This window comes from Hemiscyllium ocellatum, chromosome 16, assembly GCF_020745735.1.
Source record: "Hemiscyllium ocellatum isolate sHemOce1 chromosome 16, sHemOce1.pat.X.cur, whole genome shotgun sequence".
Lineage (NCBI taxonomy): Eukaryota > Metazoa > Chordata > Chondrichthyes > Orectolobiformes > Hemiscylliidae > Hemiscyllium > Hemiscyllium ocellatum.
This window is the reverse complement of record NC_083416.1, coordinates 20054584-20062004: the sequence shown is the minus strand read 5'-3', so window position 1 is coordinate 20062004 and position 7421 is coordinate 20054584.

Below are 7421 nucleotides of genomic sequence, written 5' to 3'. Positions count from 1 at the left end.
GAGAAGTGACAGATGGAGTTTAATTCAGATAAATGTGAGGTGCTGCATTTTGGGAAAGCAAATCTTAGCAGGACTTATACACTTAATGATAAGGTCCTAGGGAGTATTGCTGAACAAAGAGACTATGGAGTGCAGGTTCATAGCTCCTTGAAAGTGGAGTCGCAGATAGATAGGATAGCGAAGAAGGTGTTTTATATGCTTTCCTTTGTCGGTCAGAGTATTGATTACAGGAGTTGGGAGATCATGTTGCAGCTGTACAGGATATTGTTTAGACCACTGTTGTAATATTGCATGCAATTCTGGCCTCCTTTCTATCAGAAAGATGTTGTGAAACTTGAAAGGGTTCAGAAAGGATTTACAAGGATGTTGCTAGTGTTGAAGGATTTGAGCTATACGAAGAGGCTGGGACTGTTTTCCCCGGAGCGTCGGAGGCTGAGGAGTGACCTTATAGAGGTTTACAAAATTATGAGGGGCATGGATAGGATAAATAGACAAAGTCTTTTCCCTGGGGTGGGGGAGTACAGAATTAGATGGCATAGGTTTAGGGTGAGAGGAGAAAGATATAAAAGAGATCCAAGGGGCAACTTCTTCATGCAGAGGGTGGTAATTGCATGAAATGAGCTGCCAGAAGAAGTGGTGGAGGCTAGTACATTTAAAAGGCATTTGGATGGGTACACAAATAGGAAGGGTTTGGAGGGAGATGGGCCAGGTTCTGCCAGGTGGGACTAGGCTGGGTTGGAATATCTGGTTGCCATGGACGGGTTGGACCGAACGGTCTGTTTCCATGCTGTACATCTCTATGACTCTATGACTCTAAGCTGCACTTACTCAGAGAATACTGGCAGTTACCTTCATCTGTAAGAGCGAAGACAATTTTGGCTTTTATGATCCCGGATGAGCTATACTAAAGTCATACAATTTGATATGAAAAATGTGCCAGCCACATTTCAAAGATTAACCAATAAAGTCATTTCTGGATTAACGAATTCTGTGGTGTACATTGACGACCTGGCGATTTTTAGTCACACATGTAAGAAACAGTTGTAGCATTTTTTTGGAATTGTTTGATTGACTTTGCAATGCAGTTTTGGTGATCAATCTGGCTAGGAGCAATTTTGCAAAAGCCCAAATCACGTTACTAGGCTATGTTATCGGATATAAACAGATGGCCTCACGGTTATTGGGGAGTTCCATACCATCTACAAAGAGAACAGCACTATAATTCCTGGGATCCAATAGATTTAACTGGAAGTTTGTACCAAATTTTAGCAGTGTTGTTACTCCACTGACTGAATTACTGAAGAAGTGCAGAAAATTTCAGCGGACGGCAGACTGTCAGAAGGCATTTGACAGCCTGAAAGTTGTGTTAATCACTGCCTGTGTTAGCCGCATCTAATTGTCATCTTTCAAGGTGACAATCGATGTGAGTGATGTGGGTGTCAGTGCTGTACAAGAATTGATTAAAACATGGGTATTTTCTAGAAAATTGAATACTCAACAAAAGTATTTCACAACTGAGAAGGAAACCTTGAGCTTGATGTTGGCGTTATAGCATTTAATATTTATATTGCCAGTAATATGTCTGACACAATTGAATATACAGATCATAACTCAAAGTTTGGGAGAAATTTAAGGACAAAAGTTCCAGCCTGTTTAGATGGAGCTTATTATTGAAGCCATTCAATTTGAAAATTATACATGTGGCAGGACAAGAAAATGTAATTGCTGATGCTTTGTCCTGAGTTTGATGAAGAATGGTAGAGGTGTTCAGTTGCAGGAATAAATAAACTGAAACAGAGTATTGCAGTGAATGTTTGCATGCTGAGAGTCACACTACCTATTGTTCGCAACTAACACTCTCCATTAACAGCTATTCACCCTCCTGTCCAGATCATTATCGACTCCTTTCTCTGACCAACCATTCTTCTCTCTCTTTGGGCTCTATTCCCACCCATCGTTTACTCCTTACCCCTCCCCCCACCCCTCTGCTTACAAATCAACATTTTCCTAGCCTACCATCAGTTCTGAGGAAAGGTCACTGGACCCAAAATGTTAATTCTGATTTCTCTTCACAGATGCTGCTAAACCTGCTGAGCTATTCCAACAACTTCTGTTTTTGCTTCTGATTTACAGCATCCACAAATTTTTTTTTCAGGGTGTAGGCTACTTTCTTAAAATAGTGAGGGGTCTGGTCTGGTTCATAACAATTTTATCACAGAACTCCATCCACGACTGCCAGAGGGCCATAGCTACAACAGCAGGCAATTCAATGTAAGGTTCCTCTTCACAATAACCATTTGGCAGCTGTGGTTACTTTTAAATTTTACTCCATCTTCTGGCACTGTCTTATTGCCTTACCTATATTAGCAGCTCAGGTTTCTTGACAACACTTTCTATGTCATAAAATGGCTTCACCATCTTGCTTTTCAACTTCATCTATTCTTGTATTCCTTTTCACACCTATCTCTCCAAATCCCTTTTTTCTTGGATCGGTGATTATACTCTTTAATTCCCTGTAACCATCTTGGGGTATTTTGTGCAATCACAGTCAATGAAATCCAGCATATGAGGCAAAGCAAATATCATTGCATCACTATAAACAATCAGGATGAGAAAATAAATGAAGTATACATAAAATAGCAGGAAAATATTACACTTTTTAGTATTTATAATTAGATAATGTTCACTTTGCTTGTCATGTGATATGTTGCTACAAGGAATTTTATGGTTTAGCTAACAGTCAAAGCATGAAACCACATTCCTTTTCTTGCACAACCCACAGCAAATCCAAGTACATCCATTAGCGCAACGCAAGAGGATTATAAGCGTTGATATTTATTACATTCATATCTTCTTGGTAATCATAGTGGTGTTCTACTATTCTACTTTATAAGAGTCCAAATTTCAAGACATATTCTTGAAGAGTTTTAAAAGTTTTAAGTGATAACAGCAGTGGATCGTTTCAACAAAACACAGCAAATATTAGGACATAGAACATAGAACAGTACAGCACAGAACAGGCCCTTCAGCCCACGATGTTGTGCTGACCATTGATCCTCATGCATGCACTCTCAAAGTTCTGTGACCATATGCATGTCCAGCAGTCTCTTGAATGTCCCCAATGACCTTGCTTCCACAACTGCTGCTGGCAACACATTCCATGCTCTCACAACTCTCTGTGTAAAGAACCCGCCTCTGACATCCCCTCTATACTTTCCTCCAACCATCTTAAAACTATGACCTCTCGTGTTAGCTATTTCTGCCCTGGAAAATAGTCTCTGGCCTATGCCTCTCATTATCTTGTATACCTCAATTAGGTCCCCTCTTCTCCTCCTTTTCTCCAATGAAAAAAGTCCGAGCTCAGTCAACCTCTCCTCGTAAGATAAGCCCTCCAGTCCAGGCAGCATCCTGGTAAACCTCCTCAGAACCCGCTCCAAAGCATCCACATCTTTCCTATAACAGGGCGACCAGAAAATTGGACGCAGTATTCCAAGTGTGGTCTAACCAAAGTTTTATAGAACTGCAACAAGATCTCATGACTCTTAAACTCAATCCCCCTGTTAATGAAAGCCAAAACACCATATGCTTTCTTAACAACCCTGCCCACTTGGGTGGCCATTTTAAGGGATCTATGTACCTGCACACCAAGATCCCTCTGTTCCTCCACACTTCCAAGAATCCTATCCTTAATCCTGTACTCAGCTTTCAAATTCGACCTTCCAAAATGCATCACCTCACATTTATCCAGATTGAACTCCATCGTCACCTCTCAGCCCATCTCTGCATCCTGTCAATGTCCCGCTGCAGCCTATAACAGCCCTCTATACTGTCAACGACACCTCCAACCTTTGTGTCATCTGCAGACTTGCTGACCCATCCTTCAATCCCCTCATCCAAGTCATTAATAAAAATTACAAATAGTAGAAGCCCAAGGACAAAGCCCTGTAGAACACCACTCATCACTGACTTCCAGGCAGAATATTTTCCTTCTACTACCACTCACTATCTTCTGTTGGCCAGCCAATTCTGTATCCACACAGCTAAGTTCCCCTGAATCCCATTCCTCCTGACATTCTGAATGAGCCTACCATGGGGAACCTTATCAAATGCCTTGCTGAAGTCCATATACACCACATCCACAGTTCGACCCTCATCAACTTTTCTAGTCACATCCTCAAAGAACTCGATAAGGTTTGTGAGGCATGACCTGCCCCTCACAAAGCCGTGTTGACTACATTTAATCAAGCCATGCTCTTCCAGATGGTCATAAATCCTATCCCTCAGAATCCTTTCTAACACCTTGAAGACGACAGGCGTGAGACTTACTGCTCTGTAATTGCCGTGGATTTCCCTATTTCCTTTCTTGAAGAGAGGAATTATATTTGCCTCTCTCCAGTCACAGGTACGACTCCAGTGGACAGCAAGGATGCAAAGATCTTTGCAAGTAGCAAAGCAATTGCATTTCTCGTTTCCCAAAGCAGCCGAGGACAAATTTGATCCAGGCCTGACGAATTGTCAATCTTAATGTTTGACAAAATGTTCAGCACATCAGCTTCCTCTATCTCTATCCATTCTAGCATGCACACCTGCTCTTCAAAGGTTTCATTCACTACAAAGTTCATTTCTTTCGTAAAGACAGAAGCAAAAAACTCATTTAGGGCTTCCCCTACCTCCTCAAACTCCACACACAAATTCCCTATGCTATCCTTGATCCTACTCTTTCTTTGACCATTCTCTTATTCCTCACATAAGTGTAAAATGCCTTTGTGTTCTCCCTAATCCGTCCTGCCAAGCCTTTCTCGTGCCCCCTCCTGGCTCTCCTCCGACTATTTTTGAGCTCCTTCCTCGGCTGCCTGTAACCCTCTAGAGCTGAGCTTGACCCTACCTTCTTCCTTTTGATGAGAAGCTCCACCGCTCTCGTCATCCAAGGTTCCTTTATCTTACCCTTTCTTGCCTGTCTCAGAGGGACATATTTATTCAACACGCTCAACATCTGTTCCTTAAACAAACAGTCTCCACATGTCTATAGTGCCTTTACCATGGAACAATTGCTCGCAGTTCATGCTTCCTAACTCATATCTTATCGCATCATAGTTTCCTCTTCCCCAATTAAATATCCTCCCATTTTGCCTAATCTTCTCCTCCATAGCTATATAGAATGTGAGGCAGTTGTGGTCACTATCACCAAAATGCTCTCCCACCACAAGAACTGGCTCGTTTCCGAGCATCAAGTCTGTCAAAGTACTGAGTTAGGGAACCCTCCTGAACACACTTTACAAAAACAGCTCCACTCAAATCTTCTGCTCGAACGAGGTTCCAATCAATATTGGGAAAGCTAAAGTCACCCATTACAACAACCCTACTACGTCCACACTTTTCCAAAATCTGCCGACCTATGCTTTCTTCAATCTCCCTGCTGCTATTGGGGGACCTGTAGTAAACCCCTAATGAGGTGACTGCTCCCTTGCTGTTTCTAATTTCCATCCATACTGACTCGGTAGGCAGATCTTCCTTGACAATGGAAGCTTCTGTAGCTGTGATACCCTCTCTGATTAGTAGTGCCACACCCCCTCCTCTTTGTCCCCCCTCCCTTTTCTTGTTAAATGCTGTAAACCCTGGAACATCCAGCAACCATTCCTGCCCCTGAGAAACCCATGTCTCTGATATGGCCACAACATCATATCACCAGGTACTGATCCATGCTCTGAGTTCATCACTTTTTTTCCTGATACTCCTTGCATTAAAGCAAACACACTTTAACTGATCCATTAGTTCCTTCCCAGGAAAATGCTTCCCACTAGCTGGTCTACCTCTTGCTATTGCCTCATCTGCATCAACTCTCACCTTCTGTATACAGCTAAGGTTCCCACCCCCCGCCATACTAGTTTAAACCCTCTCGAACTACTCGAGCAGACCTTCCACCCAGGACATTGGTCCCCTTCCAGTTCAGATGCAACCCATCCTTCTTGTACAGGTCCCATCTTCCCCAGAAGGCATCCCAATTATCTACATATCTGAAGCCCTCCCTCCTACACCAGCTGCGCAGCCACGTGTTAAGCTGCGCCCGCTCCCTGTTACTCGCCTTGCTATCTCGTGGCACCGGTAGTAAACTAGAGAGCACTACTCTGTGTGTCCTGCTTTGCAGCTTCCACCCTAACTCCCTGAAATCACTTTTTATATCCTCAATCCTTTTTCTGGCTATATCATTAGTGACAATATGCAACACGATTTCTGGCTGTTCACCCTCCCCTTATAGAACCTTACACACCCGATCAGAGAGGTCCCAGACACTGGCACCAGGGAGGCAACATACCTTTCGGGAATCACAATCTTAACCACAAAATCTCCTGTCAATTCCCCTCACTATCGAGTCCCCTACTACGAGTACTTTTCTATTCTGCCCCCTTCCCTTCTTTGCCACAGTGTCAGGCTCATCTCAAAAATACTCATCATTGAGTCAGTTATGGCACATTTATCAGCTGACTTTATCTATGATAGTTCTCCATTGCGAGATCCAATCAGTTTCATTCCCCTACGGAAGCTCCATTGGGCTGTAAGCTTATTTCCCCTGTTATGAAGTTGAAGAGAGTCAATGCAGGCACCTGTCATGTGAGCAACAGCAGTCACAGCATGTGCTGGAAAGGAGGTTTAGAATTGTAAATAGTTGTTGTTTAATGTTCTCTTTTGGAGTTAAACAATAAAACTGTTACTTTTTTCTTTAAATATCGAAATTTGGGTAGTTCTCTGTCACTTATACTTTAACAGGTTACAAGGTGAGGTGAGCTTTTCTGTCATAAAACCCCCAAGTACCCATTCAATTGTCATTTGAAATCATTCGTTGTCTGTACTTCCAGTACACTCAAAGTGGGTACACTCAAATTGTCACTCACTACATAATGACTACACTCCACAACATTCTTTCTGTATCTTTTTCGCAAAACCTTAAAAGGTTGTGACCCTAAGTCACTTCAGCTAGTGGGAACAGGTTCTTATTTGTCTACCTTATCCACAACTGTGAAAATCTTGTAAAAAGGTGTCAGGGATACTGCACCTTTAAGAAAGTTGAAAGCCAGCAAAGACTTAGAGAAGCACACAGAGTGCTAGAAAATTTACAATGTAATCTTTGGTTCACAACAGCTAGCACTGGCTGGGTTGTCTGGAGACAAAAGCAAATTCAAATTCGGCCATCCAATTTAAGTTATAGCCCAAATACCAACCTCTAATCAAGTTTGAATTTAGTATATTGACAATATTAAAAACCAATGAAACAGTCTGATGCTTTGGTGTGTAAGACAAGGAAAAATTGAACAGTTGAGAGGAGAAGTGCTAAGCCACCAACATATCCAGAGTGCCCAGAAATAGCTCTTAAAGATACTTTGTCTACCAATCACCTGTGAAACAGAAATCCCAAAGAAGAAGAA